The sequence below is a fragment of the Lissotriton vulgaris genome, chromosome 1_1 (assembly GCF_964263255.1).
Source record: "Lissotriton vulgaris chromosome 1_1, aLisVul1.2, whole genome shotgun sequence".
NCBI classification, from domain to species: domain Eukaryota; kingdom Metazoa; phylum Chordata; class Amphibia; order Caudata; family Salamandridae; genus Lissotriton; species Lissotriton vulgaris.
The window spans coordinates 704,444,317-704,457,232 of NC_141685.1; positions in this window are offsets into that span (position 1 = coordinate 704,444,317).

The following is a 12,916-nucleotide window of genomic DNA, read 5'->3' on the forward strand; positions in this document are numbered from 1 at the left end:
ACAGCGGGTATTTTAATTTTTTATGTATTGGAAACGACCCCTTCGGCAAGGGTCACTTACAAGGCAATGATTTATTGGGCAAGTTTTTTCTGCCCCCCCCCCCCCTCCTCAGGGGCAGATCGGCTTGTTTTTTTTGCCTTTCAAACCCCACTAGGCACCAGGGATTTTCTTATTTATGTAACTGAAGTGACCCCTTGGACAAGGGTCGCTTCCAAGGGGGTAAAAGTTAGATTATGTTTTTTCTGCCCCCCGGAGGATGATCGGCTGGTTTTGTTGCCTTTTTGCCCCAAGAGGAGGCAGAAAACCCCATTAGGCACCAGAGTTCTTTTTTATTGCAGATGGAAGCGACCCCTTGGGCAAGGGTCGCCTCAAAGGGGGGAAATTAAATTTATGTTTTTTTATTCCCCCTGGGGGCATATTGGCTTGTTTTTGGCCTTTTTGCCCCCGGGGGGGGGGGGGGCAGGGGAGGGGTGGTAACACTCCTATAGGAACTAGGGATTTTTATTGTTGATGGAAGCGGCCTCATGGCCAAGGAACGCATCCAAGAGGGTTAAATTGTGTTTATGTATTTTCTGCCTCACTGGGGACAGATCTGCCCCTTTTTTGGGCCTTTCTACCCCTACATGGGAGGGGGAGGGAGAAAACCCTACTAGGCAAATTTCTGAGTGCTTTTTTTTGCCCTACCTGGGGGGCAGATCGGCCTGGTGGAAAACCCCACCCGATCCCTTGGGCAAGATCACCTCCCATTTTTCTCTGCCCTATTTGTAGGTCCATCCGGCAGATTGACCACTTGGGTAGTGACATAGCGTGTTATAATGTTAATTGTTTTATTTCTTGTGAATTGCGATTGTAATGTTTAATTTCTCCTTTTTATTCTAGTTCAAGGCTTTTGCTCTTTAGACTATTCCAGGTTGAGGTTTCGTTACTGGTGGTTCTGCAGTTTGTGTAGTTGCATGTGTTTGGTAAGGGAACTTTGTTTGTACTATTTACTCTAAATGAGTTTCATTTCCCTGCATGAATGTGTTTTTTTGCAAATGTGTAATAATAATGTTTTGCTTCTGTTTTTTCAGTGTCAAAATCTTTTTGCATTAGTGCTTGATGTGTATTTTGTTTTGTCAAGTGAGTCATATTGTTTTTGAGTATATAGATATTTGTGCTAAAGCCACACTTTGTATATTTCTTACTTTTCACAGTGTTTGTTGTTGTTGACTTGTTTGTGAAGTCTCCTTGCTTTGTAAGTACTATGGCTAGCCGCAGGATTACTGCTCAGTAGGTTGTTGGTATGCTTTTTGAGTCTTCCTCTGACCATGGTTCAAAGACTGACTCTGCATCTGAGGCAAAGGGGGCAGTGGAAGATTCTAGCAGTGAGTTTTCTGTCCACGAGGAATCGTCGGATGATGAAGCCAGTCTTAGTGTCGATGAAGGGCCTGTCTTAGAAGAGGACATTGATGTGCTGATAGCGCAGCAAGAGGCATCTGGAATGCAGCCTTGGGCTGCACGGCCTCCCATTGGAAGTGCTGACCTCTTGGTTGCCCCAGGCATGGTGCAACCGACATTGCCAGACTTTACTGGTGTTCCAGGGTATAGAGTGGATACTGAAAACCTTTTGTCTATATCTTATTTTCAGTTGTTTATGGATGATGTATTTTTGAGATTCTTGAGCAGACTAATTTATATGCTGAACAGTTTTTGAGGGACAACAGTGCCAGTCTTAGGTCCCACTCTAGAGCTACACGGTGGACTTCCACAAATCTGAAAGATATAAAGAAGTTCTTGGGTTAACTTTTTTGATGGGCTTGCTAAGGTAGTCTTCAATGTCTTCATATTGGACTACTAGTCCCTTGTTGGCATCAGCTATATTTCCGGCAGTCATGAGTCTTGATAGGTATTTGCTTCGGCTTTGGATGCTGCATTTTGTTGATAATGGTTTAGCAATGCCACGAGATCACCCTGATTGTGGGCGTCTTTTTATGATCCGGCCAGTCAGTGATCACTTTGTAGATCGATTTTCTGAGATCAATGCTTCAAGAAAACAAAAAGCTGTGGATGAGTATTTGGTCTTGTTCAAGAGACGCTTGGTTTTTAGACAATACATTCCTAGCAAGAGGGCACACTATGGAATTAGGATGTATATGCTGTGTGACAGTAGGACTGGATATCTCTCTAATTCAGGGTATACACCGGTAGGGATTCCAGGATTGACCGCCCCCCCCCCCCCCCCCCCCCCCCGGTTGTCTGTCCACTTTTGGAGTGACTGAGAAAATTATGTAGGATCTTGGTAGAGTATTTTTTAACAAAGGTCACCATTTATATGTAGATAACTTCTACACTGGTGTGCAGTTGTTGAGGGAATTATCCTAAGTGGACACTGTTGCTTCTGGCACAATCCGTTCTAACCGTAAAGGTTTTCCAAAAGAACTTGTTTGTCAAATGCTTGTACGGGGACAGTGCAGTGTGTTGCGTAGCGAGGAACTTCTAGCTGTGAAGTTGCAGACAGGAGAGATGTCTACATGCTGACTACCATTCAAGATGAAAGCACTTCACCTGTGACTGTCCAGGGTCAGGTTGCTGAAGTGCACAAACATTTGTGTATTTTAGACTATTATAGGCACATGGATGGTGTTGATAGAATAGATCAGAGGTTGGAACCTTACACTGCTCTTCGTAAGGCTTACATTTGTTATAAAAAATTGGCTACACATCTTTTCCACTTGGCAACCTAAAATGCTTTTGTTGTATTTAAGGATTGTTGTCTTGAGTCAAAGATGACTTTTGCTAAGTTTCAGGAATTTGTAATAGGCAGCCTTGTTGCAGCGGAACAAGCAAGTGTTCCTAGAGTTGGAGTGGTGGATGATGTGGCGATATTGAAGGATCGTCACATTCCTGATCACATTCCTCCCACGCCCTCAAAAAACTTTCCCAGTAGGAGATATAGAGTGTGGTGCCGGAGAGGTAGGCGGGAGGAGACTTCGATTTACTGCCCTGAGTGTCCTTCTAACCCTGTGCTGTGTGTGCCTGCTTGTTTTAGAATGTACCACACACAAAAGAATTTCTTGAAGCATCCATTAGTGGTAAAGTGAACTGCCTGGTCTGTATTGTATAAAAATTGTGTTCAGTTTCAAGGTTGGCATTAGAGCAATGAATTTAGTTTCAGATTTGGTGTTAGTAGATTTGTATCTATTTACAATTTGTTTTTTGTTCTCTATTTTGCATTAAAAAAATCTAAATATGACGAAGATGTGTGTAGGCTGGTGCTTGGCTGGCAGTGTGCATATGCTGGCGCTTGGCTAGCGGTATGTGTGGACTGGTGCTTAGTGGGTGGTGTGCCTAGATTGGCGCTTTGCTAGGTTTGTGCGTGGACAAGTGTTTGGCTAGGGGGTGTGCGTGTACTGGGGCTTGGCAGGTGGTGTGCTTGGACTGGCACTTGGCTGACGGTGTACGTAGGCTGGTGCTTGGCTGGCAGTGTGTGTGTGTGGACTGGCACTTGGCTGGGTGTGTGCATAGACTAGCGCTTGACTGGCGGTGTGTGTGGACTGGCGCTTGTCAGGCAGTGTGTTTGGACAGGCATTTGGCTGGCGATGTGCGTGGACTGACTCTTGGCAGGTGGTGTGCGTGGACTGCCGATTGGCTTGTGGTGTGTAGGTAGTGACATGCTGCAGGTCAATACACACAATGGTAGCCAAAAGCCAGACTACTCAATACATCAGCTGGTGTGTTTGCTGGGTCAGGCATGTGGGCGTGTAAAAGAGATGGGCTCTTGAATGGCGCTGTCTGCTGATGTGAGTGTTGTAATATGATTGGCCCACGGCTGGCAGTGTGAATGGCTTTGTATGTGTCACACGAATGAAAGGTGTATAAATGGCCTATAAAGAGGTTGGTGCCTTGTCGAGGCTTTACAGCTCACGAGTTGTGAGTCACTAGTTCAGTTTTTATTATTGACAGTGCATTTCATTTTTGTGAAATCTCTTGTTAATAAGATTTTATACACTGAGCCATCACTCACCCTCATTCTAAATCCAACCAGTATGTGTGTGTGCTTGAGCAATAGATGGTAGTGCAGTAATATTTGTGTTTTTTGTCTTTCTCTGTCTACGTGTACATTCTATCTAAGATAAACCTACCAACTCTAGATATTCTCATAAACTAAATACCCATGGTGTAGTGTAGTTCCTATATTCCCAATAAGCTCTGGAATAATATATCCTATAGATATGACGTAGGACTTGGGTCAGTAGGTCTCTATCAAATATACTAAACTTAATTGTGAGTGCCAGCTAGCTCAGAGGTCACTAGAAACTTTCTCGAATTCACAAGAAGGGATTAGTTTCTGACAACTGCATAAACATGACAACTTTGTTTCCCTAGGACCGGAATAACTATCTTCAGAGTCGTGGAAATAATAGATAAGTATTTAACTCAGTCAACCGTGCATGCTTCTTTTCTACAGAGTTTGCAGAGAAATAGTGAGACGGGCATTTTCAATAAAAGGTTTATTGAACAGTCTTCTTTCTCATGCAAGAGAGGTGAACTGTTACAATCGATAGACAAAATGCAAAGTATAATGCGTACAGCGAGAATAGTATTAATAAAATAATACTGTAATAGCATTGTATGCTTTCTAAGCCATATAAAAATACATACATAAATAACACAGGCTAAAATACTCAACTGGTGCTTCTAAAATACGCCTACCCCAATGTACCTAACCTAGGTCTAGTACCAGGGAAGAAGTAAGTATGGTCTTTAGCATAGGTTTAGTTTTGCCAAGAATCTACCAAAGGTTTCTCTAGGTTCTAATCAGCTCCATACCTTAGAATGAAGGAGGTCTGGTATCTCCGTCTTGGGACTCGATTTCCCAACACTCCGCAAGTGGAGTCAGAAACACTGGAGCAGGATTTCTCAGCAGAGCTGATCAGTGCGTCAGCTGGAAAGTCGGCTTCCTTTGGCACTTGCTGTAGCGAGCTGCATCAGGCAAGTAGGTCGTCAAACTGCTCCGAACCACCGTCCTTTGCCATAGCAAGTGAAGGTATATTTATACCTTGAAGGTGTTTAGGAATGCTAGCATTGACGTTAAGTCAGGCATATGAACATCATGAATGAACACCTAAGGAATAGATGTTCATTGTAAAACTAACTGAGTTCTTGGAGAAATCAATATTCAAGCAAGTGGAAGTCCCTAACGGCTTAAGCCGGTATTCAAAGAAATCGTTGTGACGTTTGGTGAATGGATGGAAGTAGCCATGCCTGTATTTGGGTTGAATGGGCTATGCCTAAATAAGGGCTTGATTTCTATGCCTTTATAAGGGCAACGTGAAATGTACCTATATAAAGGCACTAATCGGGAAAATCCATTTGGAATCTAAAATGCCATACAACACCCACTCCACTTTGTTATGTACGACATTACTAAGTTCTAAACACGTTAAACATATCTAAACATGATGTGTTAAAACCCACCCAAAACATGTAAAAATGCAATGGTACTGGTTGCACACAAAAGCGCATTGGTGCTGTAAGCATTAAAAGTATTGTTTCATTCTAAGCATAAAGTTGACATTTGTAAATGCTGTCTGAATGAATCACGAAAATACATTTATGAAATGGCTCTTTAATACAGAATAAGAAGGTGCAGAAACCATTTCATGTCATATTACATACAACTGTTGGTATGAGGACAAGGTCAAATATTGTCTCTGGAAGTTTTTCAAATAATTCTAGTTCTCTATGAATAGTTCTACTTTAAGCAGATTACTTTGTGCCAAAAAATGAAAAATTCAAATGTGGAAAAATTAATAATCATAGGAAAAAAGAGATCCAAAGTTAGAACTTTGTTTTGAAAAAATGAAGGTCAAATTCAGTTTCTCTCAGAACACTGTGTGTCAAATCAAAAGTCAGTGTTATTGTTTGGAGAAAACATGAAATCTTCTAAGTCTGTAAAGAATTCGTCTACCATTGTAGGTGAAAGTTGGATTAACTCGTTAAGAAGATCAACCGCACATAGATGTGAAGCATCGCCGTCAGCATTGGTCGCATTAGTAATGTTCGTAGTGGATTTTATGTGGGTCACCAGGAGATATTCTGATTTTGTAGAAGATTTCCTGGTTGAACCGAATGCTGCCAGTGACCACAATCCTCTAACAGCCTCTCTAAAAATTAAGGCCTCGAAGGGGAAGGATTTGGACTGTCCTATAAAATATAACTGTAATCTAGGGGTAAGGTTGAAATGGGATACTTTGGATAATGTAAAATTTGAGGAGAATATAATTAAGTCTAACTTAACTGATGTGATGATCTGTTTAACTTATTTAGCCCCCCCGAAATCCCTTATAGGGAGTTTTGAAATGATATGTGAAGATGTGGCAAAAAATCTGCTGAGACGAGTGAGAAAAAATGAATCGCCCGAACATAAATGGTTTGATTCGGAGTTCTCAGCAGCAAATAGAGCTTTAAAAACAGCATTAAGCGTAGTACCACGGTACAGGGCCCTGATTAAGGAAGTTAGACGGTCCTATGAAAACACAATAGAGAGTAGAAAAGAGGAATTGAGACGCCAGGCCTGGGAAGATTTAGAGAAGGCAGGAATGCTAAGAGACTCCAGGTCCTTTTGGGAGGTGATCAATCGTACACTCTTGACGGATGTAAGCAGGAACACGGAATCAAATATAATGGGTTTAGCTTGGGAGTCCCATTTTACGAAGATTTTTAACTCAAATGATGTTAGCCCACAGGACAGCCAGCCAGATATATTTTTTAACCCTGAATCTGCCCGGCAACTAAGTACATCCCTATCTTTAGGCAAAGTAGAGTAGGCTCTTAGAATGGGCATTGCCTATAAAGCCCCAGGCCCAGATGGGGTACCTTTGGACCTCTTTAAAAGAAATCCGGCACTTTCGGGCCCTGTTCTATTAAATGTCTTTAGAGCCGTTATAACTGGCCAGGTGGAAGAAAGCAGTGGTAGTGCCAATATTCAAAAAGGGAAATAGAAATGATCCGACCTGTTATAGGCCGATTTCCCTTATAGATGCCACATGTAAGGTGATGGGGAGGGTGATTCTGGCACGCTTAGAGTTATGGGCCGATAATGCTGAACTAATATCACAAACCCAATATGGGTTTAGGAAAGGAATGGGAACTTTCGAACAGTGCCTTAACTTGTCGATAATCATGGGCAAGTACAGGAAGGCCAGGGGAGCGTCAATCCACCTGGCTTTCATGGACTTGTCCAGTGCCTTCGACACGGTAAACAGGATCTAGTTGTGGGCGCTGATGGAAGATATGGGCTTCGAGGAACCACTTGTCACTCTCCTCTGCAGACTACATGCTTCCACTTCTGTAGTCATCCGGTATGGTTTAGGGGGAGAGAAGACATAGGCCCACATGCATCAAAATCGGCTTTTGCGATTTCTAAATTGCGATAAATAGCGATTCGCAATTTAGAAATCGCAAAAGCCTATGCATGATTATTTTTTTCATTTTTTATGCAATTCGGTAGAAATCGCTATTTTTACCGAATCGCATAAAAAATGCGATTTTTAAATTGCAAATTCACAATTCCCATTCATTCCTATGGGCCTTTTGGCCCATAGGAATGAATGGGAATTGCGAATTCGCAATTTAAAAATCGCAAATCCTGATTGCATTTCAAGGGTGGTGAGGGGGGTTCAAATGAACCCCCCCTGCACCCATGAAATGTTGTTTTCGCATCATGTTGCACACACACATGTCCTAAGGACATGTGTGTCCGTAACATGAATGTTTTAAAAATGCATTTTCTGCATTATTCACACTTTATGCAAATTTACCGAGTAGTTCAACTACTCGGTAAATTTATCCCTCTAATTGCGAATTCGCAATTTAAAAAGTAATCATGCATTGCTTTTAAGAAATCGCAAATTTGCGATTTCTTAAAAGCAATCGCAATTTTAGAAATCGCAAAAATGTTGCGATTTCTAAAATTGCTTGATGCATCCAAAAAAGCATTTTTGGAATCGCAAACGGCCGATTTTAAGGAATCGCACCGTTTGTGACTCCAAAAATGCTTGATGCATGTGGGCCAAAGTCACTAGATTTGAAGGTGAATTATAGGAAATCCTTTGTCATGGCATGCAGGCCCAAATTAATGAAAACACAAAAATACACAGTGAATGGGATAGATATTGAGAAGGTAAAACACTTTAGTTATCTGGGGAATGTTTTTAATTCTAACCTAAATTGGGACCAACTTTTAGCATCTCGGGAGCAACAAGCTTCATGAGTTATTGAGGGACTGTTTCGATTTGCGGCCAAACTTGGTCATAAGCCTGTTGCAGAGCTGATAACCCTATACAAATCAAAATGTCTGTCAGGAGCAACTTATGGTGCAGGAGTATGGGGATACCAAAGGAGTACACAGATCCAAATAATTGAGAATACATTCTTGAAGAGACTCTTATTTATCCCGTCTAGTTCGCCTACCTCATTTTGTCACTCGGATGTGGGCATGGATTATATTACAGACAGAATACACATGGCACCCCTGTTTTTATGGGGGAAAATCTGGTCTTCAGAGGAACTTAATTTCTCCCGACTTGTCTCAAAAGATTGCATGAATCTGGACAATGCAATGGCTGTACCCTGGTTACGCTACCTTAAACAAACTTTTTTATAAAATAGGGTTAGAAGATTTTTATGATAAGCCTGAGTATATACCGCCAAACATGAAAATGTCCATAAAAGAAGCTTTTGGATCTGAGCTGAGTATATCTTCTAGGCCCACAGACAGACCGGCCCCCCTTTTTTTAAAACAGCAACAATTTTATTTGTCTTTTAGCTTACAGGGAAATGCACGTTTTTGATGACTAGATTCCGTTTAGGCACACTGCACTTTCTTGTGGCTTTTCCAAAACAGGTGGGGTGGTATGAGAGGCTACCCCCTGTCCCTGTAACAGCACAGCCCAACAAAATACCATGCACCTTATGTTATTTTGCACATTATATAAAGACCCCAGGGTGTGTTTTCTTAAACCAATTTTAAACAAAAATTGTTTCCGCTCCCTTAGAAAGGGTTTTAATTATTTCCATTCCCTAGCAAATGTTTCCATTTGTAGCTCTGTACTTAGTTTTATTTAAAAAAAAATGTATAATGAGGAAACGATAGGCAATGTAAAGTACGTAATTGGGTGTTATATTGTCTGCATAAGATATCATTTATGCTTTTTTGTAAATATTGTCTTATTTTATGATTGTATGTCTTCCTTGTGAACTTTTATGATTCATTTGGAATCGAATAAAGGTTTCTGACTGACTGACTGACTGACACCTGTGTGCCTGTTTCCTCTTGTACCTCACCATCAGCAATTTGCGTCTGTCAGATCTCAATAAATGCCATCATCTGAATTGGTGGCCGCTGGGGACAACACAGTGCATGGGCTGTTACTGGTTCAAGCAAAGTATCAACATCCGGTGGCATGACTGATGGGAGTGTCAAACATGTGTCTAGCACGCATTCTTCTCTGCATAACAGGCAGCGCAGAACAGGTAAGATGCAACCTTGCCAAATTGGTCTGAATGACAGAAACCATGTGGTATTGAATTCTCTTAAGCGAGTCAATCCCAAAATTTGGACGATGCGCTCACGACACTTCATCGCCAGTAGAGTTGTCTCCAAGGTGAACTGGGTGTCGCTTCTCGATTGACTTGCCATATCGCAGCAGTAGGAGCAAAAATAGTATCACTGCAGCGAATCTGCCAAACACAGAGTGCACAAAGTTTGGAAATATTCCTATGACTGCTTTAAAAGGTGCCAACAGTCCAGAAAATACTGTCTTAAATACATGTACACTACCACTCGTATCAGACATGTTTAAGATACGACTTAACATTTATGAGAAATGTATAGGGCAATTTGTAGTTAAAAGGGCATGTATCGCTAAAGAAGTCCTTGCAACTTGCAGATCATAGGTTTCTTTGGCCGAGGTCAGTGGCACAGTTTTCTGTAAAAGAATGGCTTTCATTCTGCTTAAAATATCAATTTGTATAGAAGAGATGTTCAGCAAAGGCCATCACGGCGACTACCGGTCTGTCTTGGTTTTTGGAAACAATACTTGCATACAGCCAGTGACCCAAGCTGACACAGTTTTTAGTTTTTTTTACACAGTTACTAGATAGGGTAAACCTGGCAACATGCCACAGCAGCTGTGATCGTTCAACATAAAGTAACTTCCATTTGAAAGTTGTCCAAAAAGTGGATCAATCACCCCAGCCGGAGAACCTTGCAGGTGGCAGGATAAGTTGTTAGAGGAACCATCGCAGGCCCCATGTAGGCTTATACCCTGACAAAAGAGGGAACCGCTTAGTGCGTTTTCACAGTTTTTCCCGCTAAGAAAAACTTCACGACCCCCACTCCAACATCTGTAAGAGTACAGTAATTCCCAGGATGTCTTGATGTATTCTTTACCCAACCTATCAAATGTGCCTGCTGGTATGTGTTTTAGGCAATATTGAAAATGGCAAATTGTAACAGGCAGAGTGATTGTTCCATGTATAATCCATTCTGTGGCTGGCTTTTCAGTGACAGTAAATGGCAATCTTTCCAGTTTTTCAATGCTCATCACCATATAGTCTGCTCCCCTCTGTGCCAGTGTGATATTTTTATCAGTGAGATTGAATTCTGAAAAAAGGTATGTAGTATTGATTAAATGCCAAGGCACATAGCCTGAACGTAGGTTTTGTAATGTTCAGCCTCGTAGCATGATAGCACGTAATTGCGACTGACCATGTTGCAACATGACCAAGTCCTGTTCTATGATGTCTATGGCAGAGAATACTATGCTGTCCAAAGAATATATCCTGGATGACAGAGTCGTTAATCTATTGTCTATTGTCAAGTGAGAGTTTTCTCTAAATGAATACAATCAATTTCTCTTATTCTTTCTGCAGTTTCTGCTTGAGTAATCTTCCATGCTTCATTATAAGCAGCATAGATACCGGCATATATAAAACGTTTATGACATGGTTTCCTTGGTCCTAGCAAGAATTTCCTAAGATCAGCACCATCTTTAATTAAAGATAAGTGTTGTTTTACAACCTTGAGTGTAGATCTATGTAACCATTCAAGGCACAGTTTCCCTACACTGTATGTTGTTACTATTCCTGAATGCTGTCTCTGAACATATCTTCGATCTGGCCTAGTGAATGTGAAACCCTGTGTTTTATTCAGGAATCTATCTTGACAGTTGTTTGTGTCTGTGGGCCAGAGTAACCATTTTTACCAATCTGCATCTGATCTGTTGTGATGCAAAATAGTATGTATGTCGACCTCCCCCTCTGAAGTGTTATCACTATCAGGTGTAGGAATAGGTATGGACGGATTGTTTAGGTCTTTTACCTTTTCTAACCCAAGACAAGATGTCTGTTGGACAGTGTCATTCAGAAACATAATTTGCTCCGGATGAGGCAGGCTCTAAATATAGCTTCTATCCCGTGCACTTGCCAATCTTTTGACTTTCCAAAAGTCGAAACCTAGTGAAGACAGCTGAGCATAAAAGGCTGCAGAATAAATTTGCTTGGTATTTGTCAACATACTTTTCATTCCTGTCGTATTGACATTTTTAAAATAAAATAAAATGATTCTGGATTGGAAATATTAAATGTGAATGTATGGAAATTTTCCCAAAAGTGTTTTTGAGCTACCCTTTGGTGGCGTAGGGACAATGTTCCCATAGGTTATACATCAATACGTTTATAGGGTTTGCAGATTTGTGCAAGAAATGATGACCATAGTGATTATAACAATACAGTTGTTCATAATCTGATTAACCTTCTAAGTATTCATGATTTGTAAATACAGCAGACATTTCTAAGTCTGACATCATATTATTAACAGTCTCGAAGTCCCAATCATCAGAACAGGTACTAGATGAAACAAAGTCATTCAAGGAAACCTTTAACTGGTGTTGAATCTTCAACAGCTCCGCAGGGCCAAAAATGTCATAAACAGTTCTGTCCCAAGCTATACCCCCTGGTATAGGAATGGCTGTGATGTTCACTGATAACAAGTCTCTTTGTTCACGATGAGATGACTTGTGTGGCTTGAGTAGTAAGTTGATGTCCTTACTTGCTGTGTCCTTTTTAACATATCTTCCATTTATCAGCATTCCCAAAGTTATTACCAGAGTCAACCAAAGTAGAAGAAAAAGCTCACCCAACACAATCCAAAGTTCAATTTATGGTGAAACCAGATAAGTCTTTTCCAAGTGATGAAAAGGGTCTGTTGCTTGTTCTTTCAAAGTTCTTTTTACTGGCATTGTTTCAGGTTTGCTGGGATCCTAAGAAAACTTATCAATGTTAATGAAATAGCCAGAGGCAGTTCTGTCAATTATTGGGATTGCATCAGGATTTGTTGAAATCGCTGGAATTTAAATGTAAATGTAAATATGTAAATGTGTGTATACTTGTAAAGCGCACTGTCGCCCCATCTCGGGGCATCCTGGCGCTGTATACCGCTGTGGAACCCTTCCTGGCTTTCCCCGTGAGGTGCCCCCTCCTGGGCACCCCCAAGGTGAAGCCAGGCATCCCAGCGCTGTTGGGGCCCTTGTGGAGATTAAGCAAGCTATTGCCCAGAATTGCAGAGTGGGACCCATGATTAGAGTTGGCACCGAGGCGAGAATTATCGAGTCCTTGGACATTGAGCCTAAGACCCTGCCGCGTCGGGAATTGAACCCTGGTCCTGTGCCTGACCTCTACTTTAGGGTCTGCCGCTTCTAACCAGTGAGCCACACTTCTCCACCGCTTGATCACTTGATACATTCGTGTAGTCTGATGCTACTTCGTTGTAGACAGGTGTTTTTTGACGAACTGTTATTTGGGTCTCAAGAGGAATAGGCATAGACATTCATTTCGCACTGCAGATTCTTCAAAGGTGATGAGTCTCTCAGTT